This window comes from Micromys minutus (assembly GCF_963924665.1).
Source record: "Micromys minutus genome assembly, chromosome: 7".
Taxonomy (NCBI): Eukaryota; Metazoa; Chordata; class Mammalia; order Rodentia; family Muridae; genus Micromys; species Micromys minutus.
In genome coordinates this window covers 40,940,092-40,965,401 of record NC_137976.1, presented here as the reverse complement: position 1 = coordinate 40,965,401, position 25,310 = coordinate 40,940,092, and positions in this window count along the sequence as shown.

Here is a 25,310-nt window from a genome sequence, read left to right as displayed (position 1 = left end):
TTTGTTCTCTGGTTCTGGTAATTTTTGTTTTCAAGTAAATCTCATTGGTCATTCTTTTCTCTACCTTGGAAACTTGGATGAAAGCTGGGAGTTGAATTCTCCTTGTTACTCTTTGTCCTCATTTGAACAGAAAATTCAAGGAACCATATCCCCCATTGCTTGGCTCACCATCTTAGGAACATAGGAAGACAGACATCTTCAAGGAGAACAAATTGAAAATTGGATGTTACCATTTTAGGAGCTATTATCACCAACTTAGAACCCTGGACATGTATTTCAAAATCTCACTTTCCTCACGGTTAGAGCTACCATTCCTTTCCCCAAAGTGGCAGCATGAGTGTCATAGGGGTGTTTTTCCTGCATCGCATGCTTTTACTTTGGGGGTTTCAGTTCATTCTGACTAGTTTTCCTCATTGTCATAATTGTAATTTTCTGTTACTGGACTTGTTTTCATTGCAACATTTAAAGTAACATGTTAATAATTTTTTATGCATTAAATAAGGGTAAATCCTAATGTTTTGTTTAAATTAATGTCAGTCATTACCCTCATCTTCGTTCTTTTTTTATCTTTATATGGCATTCATTTCTTAGCTTAGACTCATATTGGGATGTTTCTATATTTCTATTGTTCCATGTTAGGTTTAAACATTTACAAATATTGGAGTGTTACATAAATGATATATCACCTCAATTGGATATAATACTCTACTAACTATTGTAACCAGAAATAAGTAGAAATCACTCAGATTCAATTAATGGTATCACAAGAAAGGAAATGGAGTGAATGAAAGCATTAAATGCATTAAGTTAGGAAACTACTTTATTGTGGCTTATGGAGCAGATTACTGGGATTCACACTGCCCATGCCCTTCTATTCTACCTATGCTTCTCTTTTTCTATAAATATTTTGATTTCATAAACATAAACCCACACACACATATGAAAGAGTCATACATTCTTCAATTGAGCAATCAAAAGACAATTGACAGGCTTATAGTTCTTTCTTTTTTCTTTCAACTTTATATAAAAAAGAGAGATACATGTACAGATTTTTAAAAGCATTTTGACATAACACTATATGAATATATTTTGTCAGTACTTAATTCTTTTAGAGGTTTGATACTAGGCATTTAAATCCCACTAGTTACCATAACATAAAGTACATGTAGTACAGAACGTAACATAGAAACAGTCAGAGTTTTCTTGGGGTGTATATATAAAACCTGATGATCTATGAATACCAAAAATTGCCACAAGGCTATATTCCCTGCTCTTGGATCATTAATGATTTAAGGTCTAGGTGTACCACACTTTGAGAGGGTGCTATACACTTTTTTTCCTAAGAAGAACTGAGGATTTCACTTTGTGGTCTTTGTTTTTTCTTGAGCTTCATATGGCCTACGAGTTGTTTTGGGGTATCAGAGCATTCTGGGGCTCATATCCAATTATAAATGACTGAATATTATGTCTGTTCTTTTATGACTGGTTTACCTCACACAGGATGATATTCTCTAGATGCATTCATTTTCCTAGGAATTTCATAAAGTCATTGTTTCTAATAGCTGAGTAGTACTCCATTGTGTAAATAAACCACAATTTTTGTATCCATTCATCTACTGAATGACATCTGGGTTCTTTCCAGCTTCTGTCTATTATAAATAGGGCTGCTATGAACATTGTGGTGCATGTGTCCATACTGTATGTTGGAGCATCTCTGGGGTATATGCCCAGAAGTGGAATAACTGGGTCTTCAGGTAGGACTATGTCCAATTTTCTGAGGAATCACCAGACTGATTTCCATAGTGGTACCAGCATACAATGCCACCAACAGTGGAGGAGTGTTCCTATACTTCTTTTCATTACTTCTAATTCTTAATCCCACATTGGAGGATACTTCAAGTGTTCTCTACACTACATTCTTATCAAAATTATCCTTGTTTTGGTAGATGATCAATTAAATCTTATCTTACTTAATTCTTCATTTATGATTTATCTCTCTATTTTTTTCATATTCATTACTACAGCATAATTAGCAATTAGATCACCACATGACTATTTCTTTTCAAGAGTTCTTCTTGCTGTATTCACTGTTAATGTGATAAACTTTATTGCTTATTACCTTTCACATAGTGTCCTTTAGACAGGCACTCCCTCTGCATTTCTCTGACAACTCTTCTTCTTTCTGAGGTGTTACTAGGATACATTAATTTTAGATATTCAAAATTACCTTTGAGATTATCTATCCTAGTACTAATTTCTCCTCATGTTTCATCATAGCACCAGCTTATATTTTATCAAGAACAGGCATTCCTAGTCGATGCAGATATTTAGGAGGAGAGCCTCCAAAAGAGAGATTTTTTTGCGTAGTAATAGAAGAAAAAAATAAATAAATTCTCTGGACACTTTAAGTCCCTTAGAAATATAAACTATTCAATTTTAATGAATAATAAAACAATTTATGGCACTAAGTCATAAATCAAAGTATAATTTATATTTCAAAACAGCTTACCTTTATCTTAATATGTATATAATATTGTTTCTTGAAAATAATCCATTATGATCTATCAGTGTCTGAAAATACTTGTCCAAAATTTTAATAAAAAATTGATTAGGAGTGCTGAAAATATTTTAAAAAATTGAAAGGAGTCCCTCCATCTCTAACACACACACAACACACACAATGTATATATTTGCTACATCTATCAGAATGATTATATTTATCACTTCTCATATTCCACAAGTCATGAACCTCAAATTTCCTAAGTTTTAAATTGAAATATAATACTGATTTTGGAACTATGGTAATCCTGCCTTCTTAGGAAGACAAACTTCAGGTCTTTCAAGGTCTGAGTCTATGAAAAATAAATTAATGCATTGTGCATTGAACAAGTAGAAATTGGCTATATTATTGAACAAATGACCTTGAAGTCCTTATTAATATAAACAATGGCATTTATTATTCATTATATTCTAACTTGAACATTTTAAATCCCAAAGCTTGTAAACTTGGTGATTTTTCTTCTTTCGCCATCACAAGTTGCAACTTGGAAATTGAGCAAAAAACCTAAGCTGTTGTTGCTGATAAACAGTGGATTCCATCCTTTCATAACAATAAAAGGGATGAGAACCTCCTGTTGAATATTAGGTGATATAAAATGCAGAAAGGAACAGAAGCAAGCAAAGGCTGTCTGCACAGTAGGTGAAATAGCCCTTAGCAACAGCACTTCATAATTTCTATGCTGATTTAGTTGTACCCCAGGACAAACATGGATTATTAATATTACTGTCAGAGTGTCCACAGATATCTGCAAATGCAATATGACTAACAATAGTGATCATACCAGCCTTTCTGTACATGTTTAGTTAATTATTTCCTGGTACTGAGTATTTTTTTAACCAAGCATTCTTTATACAGTGTATTTGACAAAGGTCCAAAACTGGTTTATGAAATTCATCAAGTTTAAAATTGTCATGTGTGTGTCAATATCATTTTAAATTAGAATCTCATGCTCTTACCTTGATGCACTCACATGTTTTTCTCTGGTAAATGTAAGTAACAGTGTCGTATAACTAGTTATGTAATAAATGTCCCCCAAAGGCTAGTCTAACAGGTAATGTCTGGCATGGTGCATAGATAGTGGAAATTTTTAAAGGTGGAGTCATATGAATAGTCTCTCTGCATTACTGTTGTCTATGCAGAGGTCCAAAGCAGGGGACTGTTGATGTTCTGAGACCTCTGAAATATTTCTGGAGAATAAACTTACTGCCGTTCACATGATTTCCTTTCAGATATATCATCATTGGAAAATCAACTGTCACAAAGTTTCCAGGGAAATGAAGAGCGAACACAGAAGTAATAATTGACAATTTGGAATTCTTACTATTTAGTCATTACTGTATACAACTCACCATAATTCCCAGAGTCAGCACTGTGATTCTCCATATGTGATTCAAAAGGTAAAAATGCAACAGGATGTGAGGAGGAATTTGTTATCAATATAAATCCACAAAAAGAAAAGCATCTCCCCTATTAGGTAACAAAGATGCTTGTGGATATGCACAATAAAGGCTTGTAATTCTGCATGCAAATCAAAGCGCTTTTTTTTTTTTTTTCAGAGACACCAAGAGAGGAAACTGTGGTAATGGTTCTGAGGAGGATAGGCTACCAACTTTTTTGCATGCATGGTGTAAAATCACTATATTCCAGATACTCCTGATAAGAAAACAGAAGATGTCTAGTCTGGAAATGTCTCTACTGTGGCTTATTTACTATAGTTTAAAATTTTTAGTTAATTGATGTAGATAAATAAATGGTAAATGTTACAAGGAACACCACGGAAGGACAAGTTTGCTTTCTTAATAGTTTGGGGGGTTAGAACAGTTCTTTCTCTAATTAGTGCATGAAACTGAAGTGATTTGAAAAAGGGAGAAAGGAATAGTGTTGTTGATTTCCTTTTCCATGAATATCTGTCGTTTTCTAAGTAAAGTCTTTTCTTTTACAACTGGAACTTCCATAATTAACTCAATATGCCTTAGAGAGTCACATTTCTCAAATACTCTAACTTAATAGTTGTGTGTGTGTTTATATTTATCAGTCTGTGAAATTAAGGGACCGATCTGAGGTCATTTTTGTAAAACTTAACTACAATAACTTCTTATTTCATGGTGTCCAGGAAACATATTCATATGTTAATAATGATTGAAGATTAGATAACTTTGACTGAGATCTGTAATTGTGAATTTGAGAATACATCTCTACATGTAATGTGAGTTAACATAGATTCAACATTTAAAACCTAAACTTAGCACAGAAGTTAAATTTTTGTTTTTAGTTTTGTTTTGTTGAACATTTAATTACTTGAGTTCCTGTTACTTAATTTCAAATCAAAACTATGTCTATCTGTATTGCCTTACTCCGTTCTATAGTCATACTGAACTGGATTTCCTAGTCCACAAAGAAGTCCAGAAAGAGAGAGAGAGAAAGTGTGTGTGTGTGTGTGTGTGTGTGTGTGTATGCTGATTTATGTTCTTAATTTAATTTTCTAAGGTAATATATTTTGATCATGTTTTCCCTTTTAACAGATCCTATGTGTTCCTCTCCAATTTTCTTCTCTCTCTCGGTTTTAAACCAAAAAAAAAAAAAAAAAAAAAAAAAAAAAAAAAAAAAAAAAAAAAAAAGGAAAATGCACAAAAATAAATTAACAAAAAAAAATTGGCAAAACACCAATTGTATAAAAAATGGTAAACAAAGCAAAGCAAAAGAAAAGTCTACAGAAGTCCTACTGGATTCATTTAGTTCTGGACATTTACTCCTGCCGATGGGCACTGCCCTAGAATATGGCTGTATGTCTACTTACATTCCTTGCAGAAAAATAATTCCCTCTTTGCCAGTGGTTACTAGCTGCTGATAGCTCCTTTGTCATAGTGTGACACTTATTTGTGGTACTAGAAGGTACTCTGTGTGCTGCAGAGGAGAAAGGCAATCAGTAGCATTACATAGTTGCAAACAGTATGACCTACAACACTGTTCTGGCTACTAGGAATCCTGATGCAATAGTATTAAAAACAGTTAAGGGAGAAATCAACCTTGCTTTTACTGGAATTGAGGCACACTCACATAGCTCACTTGCTCAAGGGACCAAGAAGCTGACACTAGTTAAATACTGGGCCCAGGAGAAAGATAATATTACTACTGGGCTAAAATGACATAATAATAAAAGGAATCCCAACTACACACTATTATACCGATAAATCAGTGTCTCACTTACTCTACATCAGAGAAATTTCTTTTTTCAGCAGATGGGAATTAACAAAATATCCACAATTGAACCATTACAGAGAGTGTGTGACTTTGGAACATTCAATACTTTATAGAATGTCTTCATCAAACCCATTACTCAAAGAGAAGAAATCTGTGTGGGAGAGGAGGCAGAAAGATTGGAAGAGCCAAGGATAATAGATAACTACAAGGAGAGAGGGTCTTCCAGACACCACAGCTCTGATGCAAACATGACCTCACAAAAACTCTGGCACACACAGAGTCAAGCCTCTGCAAGTCCCACCACTGAGCCTAGGACACATGTGTACTTTAGTGCCACTGCAATTGTTTTATTACCCTTCAGCCCTTTCTTTTAAAACTAATTTTGGTCTGTGAAGGAGCTTCAAAGAATTAAAAGATTTTCTCTACTTCTAATACTAATATCTCATATATGTATGATATGATTATTATAGTTACAAATTTTTTATTCCTAATAGCAAGTTAATTATATCTTCTGTTAAATCATAAGCATCCTCACATTGGAGAGGGGTCACTGATGTTATAATTTTATAATTATCTATTATCCACTGAATGCACATTTCCAAATTCTAAACTAAAGTCTTTTTCTTTTTCTTCTTCTTCTTCTTCTTCTTCTTCTTCTTCTTCTTCTTCTTCTTCTTCTTCTTTTTTTCTTCTTCTTTTTTTGGTTGCTTGTAGTTAGAAAAGAGAATTAGAGAAGAAAAAGTGAAGAAAGAAGAAAGATAAAGTAAACCAAGAAAAAGGAGAAATAAACAACAAAGGCAAAAGATGAAGAATTAGAAAAATTTCAACATAGTGTAATTTTGTTATTTTCCATATTATAGTCTAGGATTATTTATGTAACTATGAGCTGACTATATTTACTCACAAAACATTTAAACAATTATCATAGTTTAACCAGTGAAACTATAAAAATAAAAATGTACCACTCATATTGGTAGGATTTACCTGAATGGATTTATAAAGGAGCTGTATGAGTTGATAAAAAGTCTGTCTGTTTTAATCTCTTTCATAAGGACAAGGACAAAAGTTCAGTCTTTGCTGAGAGAGGTGTCAACTGAAAAAAAAGTCAAATGATATTTATGTGTCACATATTGAACAAATACCATACATTAAAACTTTCCCCTTGTTTTTATTAAAAAACTTTATTTTAAAAAACAAAAATAAGGTACAGGCTGAGCAATTGGTGAGTGGGAGACCTAGGCTGCGGGGGAGCAGAGGGATCTCTGCGGAGTGCACACAAAAAAAGCTCCCCCTGCCCTGACCTGCCCTGTCCTCCCCGATCCAGTGACCGGGAACAGATCTTAGGAACTTCTGTTCCCACCCAGAGACGACTTCAGGACGCAGAGCGGAGCTTGGCCCAACCACCAGCCGGAAAGGCGGCTCTTACAGGCTGAGCAACTGTGACCTGGAACAGATCTTAGGAACTTCTGTTCCCACCCGGAGACGACTTCAGGACACAGAGCGGAGCCTGGCCCAACTGCCAGCCGGAAAGGTGGCTCGTACAGGCTGAGCAACTGGTGAGTGGGAGACCTAGGCTGCGGGGGAGCAGAGAAATCTCTGCGGAGTGCACACAGAAAGGGCACCCCCTGCCCTGACCTGCCCTGTTCTCCCCGATCCAGTGACCAGGAACAGATCTTAGGAACTTCTGTTCCCACCCTGGGATGACTTCAGGACACAGAGCAGAGCCTGGCCCACCTGCCAGCCTGAAAGGTGGCTCAGAAAGGCTGAGCATCTGTGACCAGGAACAGATCTTAGGAACGTCTGTTCCCACCCAGAGGTGACTTCAAGATGCAGAGCGGAGCCTGGCCCAGCTGCCACCCGGAACCTGGGCTGCCGGGGAGTAGAGAGATCTCTGCAAAGTGCACACGGAAAGTGTACCAGGGACACAGACCAGATACAAGGGAAAGGCAAGAACATATCACTGATAACAAAATGGCAAGAGGAAAGAGAAAGGGTATATCCCAAGGAAACTAAGACAATCTAGCAACACCAGAACCCAGCTCTCTTATAGTAGCAAACATTGGAATTCCAAACACTCCAGAGAAAGAAGACACAGACCTGAAATCATGCCTCAAGACATTGATAGAGTTATTTGAACAAGAAAGGGAGGAAAAGCAAAAAGATTCAGAAGCTTTTAAAGAAGAAACAAGAAAAACACTCAAAGAACTCAAAGAACGAGACGAAAACAGAACCAAAGAAATAAAGACATGGAAGAGGGAAATTAAAACAGAAATTGACACAATAAAGAAAGCGCTAAAAGAGATAACCCTAGAGTCAGAACACCAAAAAAAGAAATCAGGAGTCACAGAAGCAAGCATTTCCAACAGATTACAAGAGATCGAGGAGAGAATCTCGGGAGCAGAAGACAACATTGCAAACATAGACAAAACAGCCAGAGAAGATGCAAAAAACAAAAAGCTCCTAACCCAAAATGTCCAGGAAATACAAGACACAATGAGAAGACCGAACCTAAGGATAATAGGAATAAAAGAGGGAGAAGAGTATCAACTACGAGGCACAGTAAATATCTTCAACAAAATCATAGAAGAAAACTTCCCTACCCTCAAGAATGAGATGACCACGAGCATAAAAGAAGCCTTCAGAACTCCAAATAGGTTGGACCAGAAAAGAAATACCTCCCGACACATAATAGTAAAAACATCAAGTGCCCAAAGTAAAGAAAGAATACTAAAAGCAGTAAGGGAAAAAGGTCAGGTAACATATAAAGGCAGACCAATCAGACTCACACTCTATTTCTCAACAGAGACTATGAAAGCTGGAAGAGCCTGGACAGACATCATGCACTCCTTAAGAGAGCACAAGTGCCAGCCCAAGCTGCTATACCCAGCAAAACTATCAATCACCATCGATGGAGAGACAAAGATATTTCAAGACAAATCAAAATTCACACAATATATGACCACAAACCCAGCACTACAACGAATTATAGGTGGAAAACCCAATACAAGGAGGGAAAATACAGCCTAGTAAAAACAAGAAAACTAATAGAAGAAAAAAACACAGACACAACTCAACCCAAAAAATCAAAAATGGCAAGAAACAGAAACAATTATTCCTTGATATCTATTAACATAATTGGTCTCAACTCCCCAATAAAGAGACATAGACTATCAGACTGGATACATAAACAAAATCCAGCCTTTTGCTGCATAAAGGAAACTCATCTCAGAGACAGAGACAGACACTATCTCAGAGTAAAAGGGTGGGAAAAAAACTTCCAAGCAAACAACTCCAAGAAGAGGGCTGGAGTGGCTATTCTAATATCGAATAAAGTAAACTTCAAACCAAAAATTATCAAAAAAGATATAGAAGGACACTTTTTACTCATTACCGGGGAAATCTGTCAGGAGGAACTCTCAATCCTTAACATATATGCTCCAAATAAAAAATCACCCACATTCATAATAGAAACTCTACTAAAGCTCAAAAAATACATTTCACCCCACACAATAATAGTGGGAGACTTTAACAACCCACTCTCACCAATGGACAGATCAGGGAAACAGAAACTGAACAAGGACACTGAAAAACTAGCAGAGACTTTGAACCAACTAGAATTAATAGATATATACAGAACATACTATCCTAAAGTAAAAGAATACACCTTCTTCTCACCACCCCATGGCACCTTCTCGAAAATTGACCACATAATTGGACACAGAACGAGCCTTCATCGATATAAAAAGATTGAAATAATCCAATGCATCCTCTCAGATCACCATGGTCTACGGCTGGTCTTTAACAACAACAAAGACAACAAAATGTCCACATACACATGGAAACTAAACAACGCTCTGTTAAAGGATAGCAGGGTCAAAGAAGAAATAAAGAAAGAAATTAAGGACTTTCTAGAATTCAACGAAAATGATAACACAACATACCCAAACCTATGGGATGCAATGAAAGCAGTATTGAGAGAAAAACTCATTGCCCTAAGTGCTTCCAAGAAGACACTGGAGAGAGCTCACATCAGCAACCTGACAGTACAGCTAAAAGCCCTAGAACAAAAGGAAGCAGATATACCCAAAAAGAGTAGACGACAAGAATTAATCAAAATTAGGGCAGTAATAGTCCAAATAGAAACAAAAAAAACCATTGAAAAATCAACAAAACAAAGAGTTGGTTTTTTGAGAAAATCAACAAGATTGATAAACCCCTAGCCAGACTAACTAAAGGGCAAAGAGAGAGTATCCAAATTAACAAAATCAGAAAGGAAAGTGGTGACATAACAACTGAAACTAAGGAAATTTAAGAAATCATCAGATCCTACTACAAAAACTTATACTCCACAAAATTGGAAAATCTGGAGGAAATGGACGAATTCCTAGACAGATACAAGGTCCCAAAGTTTAACCAGGACCAAGTAAACCATCTAAATAACCCTATAACACCTAAAGAAATAGAAGAAGTCATCAAAAGCCTCCCAACCAAAAAAAGCCCAGGTCCAGACGGGTTCAGTGCAGAATTTTATCAGACATTTATTGGGGATATAACACCAATATTCGCCACTATTCCAAAAGTTAGAATCAGACGGAATATTACCCAACTCATTTTTTGAGGCTACAATAACCCTCGTACCTAAGCCACACAAAGACCCTACAAGGAAAGAGAACTTTAGACCAATCTCACTGATGAACATTGATGCAAAAATACTAAACAAAATACTTGCAAACCGACTTCAAGAACACATCAAAACCATCATTCATCATGACCAAGTAGGCTTCATCTCTGGGATGCAGGGATGGTTTACCATAAGGAAATTCATCAATGTAATCCACCATATAAACAATCTTAAAGACCAAAATCACATGGTCATCTCACTGAGAAAGCATTCGACAAAATCCAACACCCCTTCATGTTAAAAGTCCTGGAAAGAACAGGAATCCAAGGCCCATATTTTAACATAATAAAAGCAATATACAGCAAACCAACAGCCAACATCAAACTTAATGGCAAGAAACGTGAAGCAATCCCACTAAAATCAGGGACTCGACAAGGCTGCCCACTCTCTCCCTACCTATTCAACATAGTACTGGAAGTCCTGGCTGGAGCAATTAGACAGAAAAAGGAGATCAAGGGGATACAAATCGAAAAGGAAGAGATAAAAACATCACTCTTTGCTGATGACATGATAGTGTACTTGAGTGACCCCAAAAATTCCCCCAGAGAACTTCTACAGCTGATAAACACGTTCAGCAAAGTGGCCGGATACAAAATTAACTCAAACAAATCAGTAGCCTTCCTATACTCAAAGGACAAACATGTGGAGAAAGAAATTAGGGAAAAGGTACCCTTCACAATCGTTACAAAAACTATGAAATACCTTTGTGTGACTCTAACTAAGGAAGTGAAGGACCTGTATGTCAATAACTTCAAACCTCTAAAGAAAGAAATTGAGGAGGATCTCAGAAAATGGAAAGATCTCCCATGCTCATGGATTGGAAAGATCAACATCTTAAAAATGGCCATCCTACCAAAAGCAATCTACAGATTCAATGCAATCCCCATCAAAATTCCAACCCAGTTCTTCATGGAATTGGAAAGATCAATGTGCAATTTCATATGGAATAACAAAAGACCTAGAATAGTGAAATCCATCCTCAACAACAAAAAAACATCTGCGGGAATCACTATCCCTGACCTCAAGCTATATTACAAGGCAATTGTGCTGAAAACTGCATGGTACTGGTACAGAAATAGGCAAGTGGATCAATGGAATAGAATAGAAGATCCAGAAATGAGCCCTCATGTATATGGTCACCTGAATTTTGACAAAGGAGCCGTAAACATTCAGTGGAAAAAGGACAGCCTATTCAACAAATGGTGCTGGTCCAACTGGCACTCAACATGCAAAAGAATGAAAATAGACCCGTTCTTATCTCCTTGTACAAAGCTCAAGTGTAAGTGGATTAAAGATCTCCACATTAAACCAGATACACTGGAACTATTAGATGAAAAAGTAGGGAAAATTTTAGAACATATAGGCACAGGAGAAAATTTCCTGAACAAAACACCAATGGCTCAAGCTCTAAGGTCAAAGATTAACAAATGGGACTTAATGAGATTGCAAAGTTTCTGTAAGGCTAAGGACATCGTCAAGAAAACAAAACGGCAACCAACAGAATGGGAAAAGATCTGTACCAACACCACATCAGATAGAGGCCTAATATCCAAGGTGTACAAGGAACTCAAAAAGCTAGACACCAGAGAATCAAATAACCCTATTAAAAAATGGGGTACAGAGCTAAACAAATCATTTTCAGTTGAGGAACACCGAATGGCCGAAAAACATCTGAGGAAGTGCTCGACATCCTTAGCCATCAGGGAAATGCAAATCAAAACAACCATAAGATTCCACCTCACACCAGTCAGATTGGCCAAGATCCAAAACTCAGATGACAGCAGATGCTGGCGAGGCTGCGGAGAAATAGGAACACTTCTCCACTGTTGGTGGGGTTGCAAGCTAATACAACCACTCTGGAAATCTGTCTGGCGATAACTCAGAAAATTGGATATAGTACTACCTGAAGACCCAGCTATTCCACTTCTGGGCATATACCCCAGAGACACTTTAATACACAACAAAGATATATGCACCATAATGTTCATAGCGGCTCTATTTATAATAGCCAGAAGCTGGAAGGAACCCAGATGTCCTTCAGAAGACGAATGGATACAAAAATTGTGGTACATATACACAATGGAATACTACTCAGCCACCAGAAACAATGACTTAACCAAATTCTTAAGAAAATGGCTGCATCTAGAGAAGATCATCCTGAGTGAGATAACCCAGTCACAAAAGAACAGACATAATATGCAGTCACTGATAGTGGGATGCTAACCCCAGAGGCTTGCACTCCCCCAGAAACAACTCACAGACTGTATGAAGTCCAAGAAATAAAGAAAACAAAAATATACATATATTCACAAAACAAGAAGACTTTGACTATTTCCATGTTGCGTTTTGTTTTGCATGTACTTTACGCTTATTGCAACTAGTAGGTTTTCAATGCATACTGTCAAGCCCTTGAAGAAAATTAAGTACTGACTAAAAAACATATTCACATGGTTTTATGTAAAATTTATTTTAATGTCTGAAAAAACAGTACTGACAAAAATGTATAATTTTAAGCAAAAAATGTTTAAAATCTTTACATTTATCTTTGTTTTGCAAAATAAAGTCTTTTAAAAAAAAGAAAAATAAACGTACAAATTTTCAGAATTAGTATACAAATACATTTTTTAAGGTTGTAATTAAGTATTTGTGGGTATATATACATACACATATGTATATATGTAACAATAATATATGAAAAGAAGGTATTAATTTGAGGAGATGGGAGAGGAAATGGGAGGGGCTGTAGGGAGGGAAGGAAGACGTGATACAATTCTATTTTAATTAAAATATATTCATTTTTTTAACTTGATCTTAACACAATCTGGGAGTTGTTTCTGGGGTGTTCAGAGCTTTCTGAGGTTAGTATCCCATTAACAGTGACTGCATATTACTTCTGTTCTTTTGTGACTGGGTTATCTCACTCAGGATGATATTCTCTAGAGGCATCCATTTTCTTAAGAATTTCATAAAGTCATTGTTTCTGATAGCTGAGTAGAAATCCATTGTGTAAATATACCCCAATTTTTGTATCCATTCATCTATTGAAGAACATTTGGGTTCTTTCCAGCTTCTGGCTATAATAAATGGGGCTGATATGAACATTGTGGTGCATGTGTCTTTGTTGTAAGTTGAGCTTCTCTGGGGTATATGCCCAGAAGTGGAATAACTGGGTCTTCAGGTAGTACTATGTCCAATTTTCTGAGGTAACGACAGACTGATTTTGAGAGTGGTTGTACCAGTTTACAAACCCACCGACAGTGGAGAAGTATTCCTCTTTCTCCACAACCTTGCCAGCATCTACTGTCATATGAATTTTTGATCTTAGCCAATGTTATTGGTGTGAGGTGAAATCTCAGGGTTGTTTTGATTTGCATTTTTCTGATTGCTGATGATGTCCAGCACTGCCTTAGATGCTGCTCAGCCATTTGATATTCCTCAATTGAGAACTTTTTGTTTAGCTCTGTAGCCCTTTTTTTATTGGGTTGTTAGATTCTCTAGTGTCTAGTTTCTTGAGTTCGTTATATACCTTGGATATTAGGCCTTTATATGATGTGAGGTTGGTAAAGATATTTTCTCACTCTGTAGGCTGCCATTTTGTATTCTTGACAGTGTTCTGAGCCTTACAGAAACTTTGCAATCTCATTAAGTACCCTTTGACAATCTTTGACCTTAGAGCCCAAACAATTGGTGTTCTGTTCAGGAAATTTTCTCCTGTGCCTATGTGTTCTAAGGTTTTCCCTACTTTCTCATCTAATAGTTTCAGTGTACCTGGTTTAATGTGGAGATCTTTGATCCACTTGCACTTCAGTTTTGTACAAGGAGATAAGAAAGGATCTATTTTTGTTCTTCTGCATTCTGAGTGCCAGTTGGACCAACACCATTTGTTGAATAGGCTGTCCTTATTTCATTGAATGTTACAGCTCCTTTGTCAAAAATCAGGTGACTGTATATGATACGGCTCATTTATGGATCTTCTATTCTGTTCCATTGATCCACATGCCCATCTCTGTACCAGTACCATGCAATTTTTAGCACATTTTCCTTGTAATATAACTTGAGCTCAGGGTTATTGATTCCTGCAGATATTTTCTTGTTGTTGAGGATGGATTTTGCTATGCTAGGTCCTTTGTTATTCCAAATGAATTTGCACATTGCTCTTTCCAACTCTATAAAGAACAGGGTTGGTATTTTGATGGGGATTGCATTGAACCTGTAGATTGCTTTTGGTAAAATGTCCATTTTTACAATGTTGATTCTTCCAATCCATGAGCATGAGAGATCTTTCCATGTTCTGAGATCTTCCTCGATTTTCTTCTTTAGAGGTTTAAAGTTCTTGTCATACAGGTCCTTTTCTTGCTTAGTTAGAGTCACACCAAGGTATTTCATAGTTTTTGTGACTATTGTGAAGGGTATCTTTTCCCTAATTTCTTTCTCCATATGTTTGTCCTTTGAGTACAGGAAGGCTTCTGATTTGTTTGAGTTAATTTTTTGTCCATCCACTTTACTGAACTAGTTTATCAGCTCTAGGCATTCTCTGGTGGAATTTTTTGGGTCACTTAAGTACACTATCATGTCATCTGCAAATAATATTTTTATTTCTTTCTTTCCAACTTGTATCCCTTTGATTTCCTTTTGTTGTCTAATTGCTCTGGCCATGACTTCTAGTACTATGTTGAATGAAGTACTGAGAGTAAAATTTATAGCTCTGAGAGCTTCCAAAAAGAAACTCGAGAGAGCATACATCAGCAACTTGACAACACAGTTGAATGGTCTAGAACAGAAGGAAGCAGATACACACAAGAGGAGTAGACTGCAAGAAATAATCATACTTAGGACAGAAATAGACCAAATAGAAACAAAAAGTACCATTCGAAGAATCAACAAAACCAAGAGCTGTTTCTTTGAGAAAATTAACAAGATTGATAAACCCTTAGCCAGATTAACTAGAATGCAAAGAAAGAGTATCCAAATTTAAAAAAAAAATCAGAAATGAAAATGGAGACATAATACCTGAAACTGAGGAAATTCAAGAAATCATCAGATCCTACTATTAAAGCCTATACACAAGAAAGCTGGAAAATCTTGAAGAAATGGATGAATTCCTAGACTGATACCAGATACTAAAGCTAATCCAAGACCAGGTAAACCATCTAAATAATCAAATAACACCTAAAAATTGAAGCAGTCATCAAATCCTCCCAAACAAAAAAAGCCCAGGTCCAAATGGATTCAGTGCAGAATTTTATCACACATTTATTGATGACATAATATTGATACTCTCCAAACTATTCCACAAGGTAAAATCATATGGAATACTGCCTAACTCATTTTTTGAGGCTAAAATAACCATCATTCCTAAACCACACAAAGACCCTACAAGGAAAGAGTACTTTAGACCAATCTTCCTTATGAACATTGATGGAAAAGTACTCAACAAAATCCTTGCAAACCGAATCAAAGAACACATGAAAATGATAATTCACCATGATCAAGTAGGCTTCATCCCTGGGATGCAGGGATTTTTTTCATATATGCAAATCCAGCAATGTAATCTACCATATAAACAAACTCAAAGAAAAAAAAAAACACATGGTCATCTCACTAGATAGTGTGAAGTTATTTAACAGAATTCAACACTCCTTTATTTTAAACGTGTTGGAAAGAACAGGAATCCAAGACCCATACCTAAACATAACAAAAGCAATATACAGCAAACCAGCAGCCAACATTAAACTTAACTGTGGGAAACTTGAAGCAATCCTACTAAAATCAGAAATTCTACAAGGCTGCCCACTCTCCCCCTACCTATTCTCCTTTTAATATAGTCTAAGACACAAGCTCAGAAAATTTTTGCACCCACAAACAAGCTCATACTAGGGCAACTATTCTAAACAAGAAATCCTTCTTAAGGCCTTCCCAGAGGATCATTTTCCATGTGGTTTAAAATCATAAACATTTGACAATGAATTTATATATTACACATAGTGTACAATGAAAATATTGGACATATGTCTGTTATCTATTATTGACGTACATATTATCTTTACATATTTATTTATCAATGAACCACTTCTTCTACCTCCCTTGTTATCAGTTATCACTCTATCAGTCACATATTATCTAATTCTGATGGTTTGATCAGAACAGGGAAAGAAATTAGACTCAAACTAATGCTTCAAAAATTTTATTCCCTTTCTCATAAATGAAATAATTTTGTTGATAACAATGCTCTTATTCTTAGGATAAAATTGTAAAATTCTAGGAAATATATGAGATGGATTAAAGAAACTTTTTTAAAGATACAGATGAGTATGTATAAGGTAATATAATAAATATAACTAAATTATTATTATTAGAATGCTAGAAATGGTTTGCTTTTTGTAATCCACAGTACAATAAGAGCATACCATAAGATTGAAGATATTCTTAGGTCTTAGGTGTAAACAATTCCTGACATACTATTTCAACCTTTATATTGTTTAAAACAAGAAAGAATTTGATGCTTAACTGGTGCCAGTTAAGGAGCCATAGGAAAAATGCCAGAATGCTAGAAATTTTGGACATATGACATTGATGGTACCAACATGTATACAGAAACCATGCAGATCTCTGATATTCCTTTCATCCAAACTAGAGAACTCTATATTATTTCCAGAAGGTTGATGCAATTGGGCTTCTTTCTGCTAAAATAGAACCTTCATGCGAACAGATGCACACTGACCTCAACCAGATCAAAAAGTAATACAAGTTTTGAAGAGATTGATTTTAATGAAGTGAAAATATAATTAGTTTTTTTAACATTACTCAATTTAGTATCATTTTCATTTTTTGAACATCATGGAGGATTCACAAATAATTGAATAAAATAATGAACATTCAGATGATGAAGAATTCTCTTGTGTAGAACAATGTGTTATACTTTGTTATACTAAGAGACTCTTTTTGTTGTCTTTCATATTTCAATAAGTTTTCCAGAAGTACAAAGAACTTAGCAAGCTTCCTTCAGAAACCTCTTTTTGATGATGATGTATTAAAAAGCAGACAGTTTAACTGCATGGATTTTATGAGGAAGCAAGTAACAATTGGTTTCCCCAAAATAATTCAACTCATCTTTCCATTTTGCATGAGTATAGAGTGTTATATAAGTCTTCCACAGCAAGGTTTAATTGAAGAGCTTTGGCAGACAGTATCCTTTGGTGGCAAGACATCATACTGCAAAGATATAATAAAAGTCTTCATGCCTACATAGCAATATGCTTGATAGTACAAAAATCTATAATGTATGCATTTCAAATACAAATGTAAAATTAAGTGGTATTTTTATCTACAATTTTAGGAACCACAGGATAATCTCCTTTGTAAATTCTGACTGCAGTGTTACTCAGAGTGGATTTATCAAACTATGAAACACATTGTAGAGCCAAATGATACCACAAATTTTACTAGCACTTGTAATTTTCTCTTGACATAGAGTTTATGTTTATAATTCTGAACATTTTAATTAGAAATAATTTGCAAATTCAAAAAAGAGGAGAAGAGAATATATTAGTAATTCTCTATTATCTTTGTGAAAAATGTTTTTGTTGACAAACATTTTCTATTAGTGGACGGCATACACTTGTGTCTAATTTTTATGGAGGAGGTGTAAGGGTTGTGAGTCAATTTAATGATATTATGCATAAATATGGGGAGACTACAAAATATGTTATGCTGAATAATATTCATTGTGTGAAAATTATAATGTAACTGGTCATGTTTTCTGTGCTGTGGTTTTAAAAATAAGAATCCTCTTGGATTATTCCTGTTCACACTCTCCTCAATTGCCTCGTTATTGAGATTCATGGCATTGTGGAAAAATGATGAGGCTACCTGTGTGGACTGACTCATTCCATAACATAAACTTTCAGATATTATATCTTTTGTATCAGTGGATATGACAGCAATACATTCAAAGGCAAAACAGGGAATCTAATCCTTATGTGTTAACACCTTGATGTCGATCTTTCCAACCATAAGATAAGCAAATGCCAATTATTTATCCCTGAATACTACTCACTGTAAAGAACCAGAGGCTGAGATAAAATTTGGTATATTAGTGTTGACATGTGCATGGACAGAAGTGTGTGTAGGTGGGTGTTTGTGTATTTCTGTACATGTAAAGGAATTTGAATGACAGACAGAAAGTACAACAAATTTTAAGTAATTTTTGGAAAGGTCCTCCATTTCTGTGAATAGACAATGGAGATTAATTCTAGAATATGGACAGAAGAAAAAGTATATTGTAAAAAAAAATGCTTATTATTAGAATTTTGTTTGGGTGTCTTAAACAGAATGCATAGAGAAGTACAGAGGTTAATGAGAACCCTGAAGCAATCAGAAGACATATATTTTATTTGGAACCAGGAGGAGTCCAAGTGGTCTGTGAGACTTCTGGATTACTGCCCGGGGCTATAACACATCTCTGAACCTTCTATTTTAGTGGAGCTTTTTCTTCACTGCCTCTGCTGTGTACAAAAACTAACAATGCACAGCACTGTCCCAGAAGGCAGGAGCAGTAAACTGTCAGAATTTATGTGGTTCTGTGAGTCATGACACACTCCACCTGGATTTCAAAGGATACCGCACACTGCTTAGAGGATTAGTGAGTAGTTTTCTTGTTATTGTTTTGTTGTTGTTTTAATTGAATATTTTACTAATTTGCATTTAGAATTTCAACCCCTTTTTCCATTTCCTCTCCAGAAATTTGATTTCAAATTATTCCTCACCTTGCTTCTACGCAGCTGCTTTCCATTCAAACAGCTACTTCTTCCTTCTTGCCCTGGCATTCCCATACATTGGGGCATCAAACCTTCACAGGACCAAGGGCCTCCCCTTCCACTGATGCCTAACAAGGCCATCCTCTGACACATATGCTGCTGAAGCCATGGGTTGTTCTGTGTATACTCTTTGGTTGGTGGTTTAGTCCCTGGAAGCTCTGAGGGAGTTGGTTGATATTGTTGTTCTTCCTATAGGTTTGCAGTCCCTTTCAGCTCCTTCAGTTCTTCCCCTACATCCTCCACTGGGGTCCTCTTACTAAGACCACATTTTCTGTATTTAAGACTCTGTTGAAGAACATTTGGAATTTTTTTTTCAATTTTTGGCTATTATAAGTAAGGCTGCTATAAATAGTGGAGCATGTGTCCTTGTTATATGTTGGAACATCTTTTGAGTACATGCCCAGACCTGGTATAGCTGAGTCCTTAGGTAGTACTAAGTTGAAATTTCTGAGGAATCACACAGACTTATTTCCAGAGTGGTTGTACAAGCTTGCAATCCCACCAACAATGCAGGAGTGTGCCTCTTTATCCACATCCTCACCAGTATCAGCTGTTACCTCAGTTTTTGAACTTAACCATTCTGACTGTTGTGAAGTAGAAGCTCAGGTTTGTTTTGATTTGCATTTTCTTGATGACTAAGAATGTTAATTTCTTTGGTTTATACATAATACACATTATTGAAATTTCATTTTTTCAGCAGTGTATTCGGTAAGCAAAAACCAATGTTTACAGAGTACCATAATACATGCAGCTATATAAAATTGTGTTCATATGTATAGAAATTTTACACTTAAAAAGATTTTCAAAATTTATGCATATACATTAAAACATAAAACACACATATGTGAATACACACACACATATATATACATGTATATATATATATATATATATATATATATATATATATATATATATATATATATATATATACATGAACTTTATGTTAAAGGTACAGAGAAATAACTTGCTAATTGTCTTAAAGTAATTTGTAGTGGTGATTCTTTAGAATTACATTTATGATTTATAGTTGTAAACATAGGTTAAACTGCAATCATTCCTTTAAAACATGACTCTTGTAGTTGTGCTTCTCAGCCATTTTACATTCCTCATTTGAGAATTCTTTGTTCAACTCTGAACGCAATTTTTAACGAGTTTATTTGGTTCTCTGGAGTCTAACTTCTTGAATTCTTTGTATATATTATATATTAACCCTATATTTAATGTAGGATTGGTAAAGATCTTTCCCCAATCTGTTGGTTTCAATTTTGTCTTATTGACAGTGCCCTTTGACTTACACAAGCTTTACAATTTTATGAGGCCCCATATGTTGATTGTTGATCTTAGAGCATAAGTCATTGTTGTTTTATAGGAAAATTTCCCCAGTGCCCATGTGTTAGTGGCTCTTCCCCACTTTCTCTTCAATTAGTTTCAGTGTATCTGGTTTTACATGGAGGTCTTTCATATACTTGGACTTGAGCTTGGTACAGGGCAGTAAAAATGGGTCAATTTGCATTTTCTACACACTGACTTCTAGTTGAATGAGAACCATTTTTTGAAATATTGTTCTATTTTTATTGGATTGTTTTAACTCCTTTGTCAAAGATCAAGTAACCATAGGTGTGTGGGTTGATTTTTGGGTCTTCAACTCTATTTTATTGATATACCTCCCTGTCTCTGTAACATTACTATGTAGTTTCTATAATGATTCTTTTGTAATAAAGCTTGCAGTCAGGCATAGTAATTTCCCCAGAAGTTAGTTTATTGTTGACAATAGTTTTCCATATCCTTGGTATTTTGTTATTCTAAATGGATTTGAAAATTGCTCTTCCTAACTCTCTGAAAATTTTATTTGGAATTTTGATGGAGATTGTATTAAATCTGTACTTTGCCTTTGGTAAGATGGCCATTTATAATTATATTAATCCTTCCAATCCATGATCATGGGAGACTTGTCCATCTTCTGAGATCTTCTTTGATTTCTTTCTTCAGAGACTTGACATTCTTGTCATGTAAATATTTCACTTAGTTAGTGTCACACCATGTTATTTTATATTATGTGGGACTATTTTGAAGGGTGCCATTTATCTAGTTTTTTTTTTTTTTTCAGCCTATTTATTTTTTTAGTAGTGGAAGGATTCTGATTTGTTTGAGTTAGTTTTATATCCAGTCACTTTGGTAAATTTATCTAGTTTAGGGGGCTCTCTGATGAAATTTTTGGACTTACTATCATCTGCAAATGGTGATATTTTGAGTTCTTTCTCATTTCTATCTCTTTGACCTCCTTTTGTTGTTTAATTGCTGTGGCTATTACTTCCATTACTATATTGAATAGGTAGTGAATGAGTGGGCATCTTTGTTTAGTTCCTGATTTTAGTGTGATTCCTTCAAGTTTCTCTCCCCTTAGTTTGATTTTGTCTACTGGTTTGATGTATATTGCTTTGACTATGTTAAGGTATGTGCCTTGGATTTCTGATCTTTTCTAAACTTTTACCATGAAGGGATGTTGTATTTTGTGATAGGACCACAGTTTCCCCTTTAAAATATCTAATAATCAGATTCTAATGGATGTCAGAGAAGAATCAGAGAACCAAAAAAGATCATTACCGCATTGATAAACAGATTTATAAGATCAAGGAAGAATTTGAATTTTTCTTTCAAAGAACTGAGATAAACAGATCCACATACATGTAAAATTTTGTTCTAAGAGTTTCAGGCATTCATGTCACTGTTGTCAGATAAAGAAGGACTGAACCCAGCAAAAACAATAAAGGCACAGTTGCTTAAATTTTGACAATCAAGTTCCCAATCTGAATTGGCTATGCCTGGAGAAAACCAAGATTGTTCATCTATCCCACCCTCAGTCTGTGTATAGTAACATATCTATGCTATCCCAGCATTAGAAATCTAGAAAAAGGAGGCTCAGGAGTTCAAGAAATTTATTAGTGAGTTTGATGACAGGCTGAGATATTTGGCACCTTGCTATTAAATATTTTAAAACAAATAATATTTAAATAACACAATAAATTATACAGCTACATATCTAGAATCTGCAATTAATCATATGAGAAGGGAAGGTGTATGAACCTCAGTATTTGGTGGTACAGTGGTACCATATGTGAGGAGGATGCTCACCAAGTTTTGGCTAGGTTAGTATTGTAGTTAAGCCCGATTCTCCCTCCCAGCTCCACACTTCCAGAAATAATTCTCAAAATATATTTACAAATACCTTGGGCATATAACTAGGCTGTACTTTAACTACTTAATAAGTAAAATAACCTAATTATTTTAACCTACATTCTGCCATGGGGCTGATTACCTGTGCTCAGTTTCCATGCTTCTGACTCATCTCACATTTTCTGCAGTCCTCTGATGCCTGACTCTATCCCAGAATCCTTTCTTCTCCCATATATTCCACCTTCTTTTTCCTGCCTAAAACATAGGCCATATGCTTTTTGTTTGACAGGTGTTGCATCCAGACAATGAATAATAAATACTTTTCCTACAATTACAGGCTAATATTTTACAAGCCTAATAAGATTTTTACATGTATGTTTCTGGCTAGTAGTCAAAGGATTTCTGGAAAAGTACTGGGTTAATGTCACTGATATTTTCTTGGTAGATGTGTTGGTTGCAGAAATCTTTCGAAGAATGGTCTCTTTATACATTGCAAGAATGTAAGAGAAATATTTTCCATGCTGGAAATAAAAGTATCTTTTGGCTGTAAAAATGGCTCAATCCAATTCCTTTGAGGCAAGATAATAAATCTGTATGAATTTGTCCCTGAGGAAAAATTTTCATTTTTGGAGCTCTTTGCCATTTTTATAATGGAGGAAAGAGCAATAAAATGCTTGTGGATATACAGTAATTCAGTACTGCACTCTCTGACTTCTTTTGAACCAAACTTGATGGTGTCAGTAGAAATTGTTCCTTTCATTTGGACCCTACAGAATACATGATGTTCCCTCTTTTTTTTCCTATTAAGTGGAATGAAAATATTTTAGCTTCAGAAAAGAAAAATATAAAATTGTAATATACCCAAGACCTCAGGTGTCATTTGAATGGCATCATTAAAAAAAAAAAAAAACTCATACATTTACTAAGAAACTATGTTGCCTAGTTGATCATTCTAAAAATGCTAAATTAATGGTCCTTTATCATGAGGAAACTTGCTTTTAATAAACATCATTTTAATTAAACTTTTTACTATCTTGGTATATGTACTTGGAGCTGTGAACAAGCAATTTATGCATCAACATAACTTTCTTATATGAATAACAATTGTCTGTTATGCTGTTTCCAAACTGTGACACATATCTTGCTTCAGGTCAGAGTTCACTGATTTGATGATTAAAGACCAAGAAATATGAAGATTATTATAACTTGTATGAATACATCAATAAAGTTAAATTACATTATATGTGTGTGTGTGTGTGTGTGTGTGCATGTGTGTGTGCATAAAAGATAATTTTTTTCTATTTAACTACCTATGAAGATTTGTCCTTTTGTTTGTTTGCTTGTTTGTTTGTTTGTTTTTTACACTCAAGATTTTATTCCTCTCCTAGTCCAAGCTCCTACCATACCACATCACATTCCCATACCTCCTTGCTTCCCCCGTGTCTCCCTGAGGCCGTCCTTTCCTCTCACCGTGCCAGATCTCTAAAATCCCTGGGGCCACCAGTCTCTTGAGAATTAGGTGGATCTTCTCTTGCTGAACCCAGACCCAAGAGTCCTCTGCTGTATATGGGTTAGGGGCCTCATATGAGCAGGTCTGTGCTGCTTGATTGGTGATCCAGTGTCTAAAAAAATCTCAGAAGTCTAGGTTAATTGAGACTTCTGCTCTTCTTACAGAGTTGTCCTACTCCTCAGCTTCATCCAACTTTTCCTTAATTAAATTACAGGGGTCGTCAACTTCTTTTGATTGCTTTGGTGCAAATATCTGCATGTGACTCTTTTAGCTGTTTGGGTCTTTCAGAGGGCAGTCATGATAGGTCCCTTTCTGTGAACACTTCATAGAGTCAATAATGATGTCAGGCCTTGGGGCCACCCCTTGAGCTGGATCACATTTTGTGACTGTCACTGCATTTTTTTTTCCTCAGGATCTTCTTCATTTCTATCCCTGAAATTCTTTCAGAGAGGAACAATTATGATTCAGAATTTTGACTGTGGGATCCAACCCCTCCCTTATTTAATGGCCTGTCTTTCTGCTAAAAGTGGGATCTACAAGTTTCATCTCTCCACTGTAGGACAGTAGGGACCCCCCTCCATTGAGTCCTATGGGTTTTTCACCTTCCATGTATCTGGTGTATTCTGTAAGGTCCTTTCAACTTCCAACCTACTGAGGTTACCTGTCTCCATTCTTTCTGCTGGCACTCAGGGCTTTAGTACTTTACTCTACTCAATATCAGATCTAGTTCCCCTCTCCCCACCCCAGGTTTCCTTTCCCTCACAGGTTCCTCTCTCCCTCCCCCCTGGTGGTTGCTTTCTTTTTTCTGCCAAATGGGACTGTGGCATCCTTACTAGGGTCCTTCAGCTTGTTGACCTTTTGGATTTCCGTAGACTGTATCTTGAGTATTCTGGTTTTTGTTTGTTTATTTGCTGTTTTGTGTGTGTGTGTGTGTGTGTGTGTGTGTGTGTGTGTGTGTGTGTGTGTTTAATAGCCACATATTAGAGAGTACATGCAATGCATGTTCTTTTGGGTCTGAGTTACCTCATGCAGGATGATAATTTCTAGATACATCCATTTGTCTGCAAATAACATGACTCAAAATCAAGGCAATATAGTGACTAAATGATTGAAAGGGAGTCAAGAACTTCGAAGATGGTACAGTACTCAATAAAGTACTTTGACCTCAAACCTGGTACTGCAGTTACTGTAATTGTTATTAACATTCTCCATAAAAAAGAACAAATTATTACTAGTCAGTCTTTCAGGAGAAAGGGTTCCGTTGAAAAACATTAATGTTTAAAATTTATCAAAATACTGAACTAGCCATTTGGTAAATGATAAAACTACATACACACATGTGTGTGTATCACATGTGTACTGGCA